Source organism: Petaurus breviceps, unplaced genomic scaffold (assembly GCF_028583685.1).
Source record: "Petaurus breviceps papuanus isolate PSGF00001 unplaced genomic scaffold, PetGlider_PUasm1.0 37, whole genome shotgun sequence".
Classification (NCBI taxonomy): Eukaryota; Metazoa; Chordata; class Mammalia; order Diprotodontia; family Petauridae; genus Petaurus; species Petaurus breviceps.
This window is the reverse complement of record NW_027186296.1, coordinates 45239459-45240518: the sequence shown is the minus strand read 5'-3', so window position 1 is coordinate 45240518 and position 1060 is coordinate 45239459.

The window sequence follows — 1060 nt, the reverse complement described above, 5'->3', positions numbered from 1 at the left end:
GATCAACATAGAGTAATTAATCCTATTGCAACCAATTTTTAAAAGCATGGATCCCACACACAGCCAAAAAAAAAAAAAAGGTGGAAAATAAATGAATCATTGGACTGATTAAAATGCATGAAGCTACTAAAGCTTGTCAGACAAGGGACAACTGAATACATTCATCAAGTGCAACTCACAATTATATCAACAAGATCAGCTCAAGAAAGCACTGGAAACTTATTAGACCCTGGGATATAAAACTCTCAAAACTTTTATGAAACAAAAAATGACCTACATTTTCCTTAAGTGCCTTTTACTTCCCCAACAATTCCCTTCAAAACCAAATGAAGACTATCTCTAGGAAAATACTAATCTCATCAAATTCAGAAAAGTTGAATACAGACTGCCTGAGTTCATCCCCCAGCTATTAAGAGGGCATGTGAAGTGGCCACAGTTGGGGCCTTGGTGATTTAAAAAAATTATCTCTGCAGATTTTCAGCAGGTAAACATTCCCATTAGCAGATTCACCTTTAGCTTCCCTATAATGACAGCATGTGAAAAGGCATGTCAATATAAATATATTCCATGTGAATGTGTAAACATTCACCAAAAGACACGATAACGTTAGAGTTTTGAAATCCATCAAAGAAGACATTCCATTTCAGATTTTTAAAATCTTATGTTGATTGGATGTGTTATTAAGCACATAAGGAAATACAACAACTTTTGTGTAACAAAGAACTTATCCCAGTTTGGTTAGGTGATTCTGCACACATACAGTGATAAATGAACTAGTGGTTTCTTTTGTTTTGTTTTTAACTGTAACAAGAAATCCAAAGGTAGAAGTAAGCATCCATTTCCTCCTGCCTTGGGAAATGAGACCTGTTTCTCTAAAGTATACCAACAAGTTAGCAAGTTCATATCTCCAGTGACTACAATTTACAGCTTTGTCTCGTTAAATCTCTTTACTTGGCTCAAGTCCAAAGTCAATAAACACAGATCTGAAATAAAACTGGAAAAGACAACACTGGGTGTGTGTGTGTGTGTGTGTGTGTGTGTGTGTGTGTGTGTGTGTGTG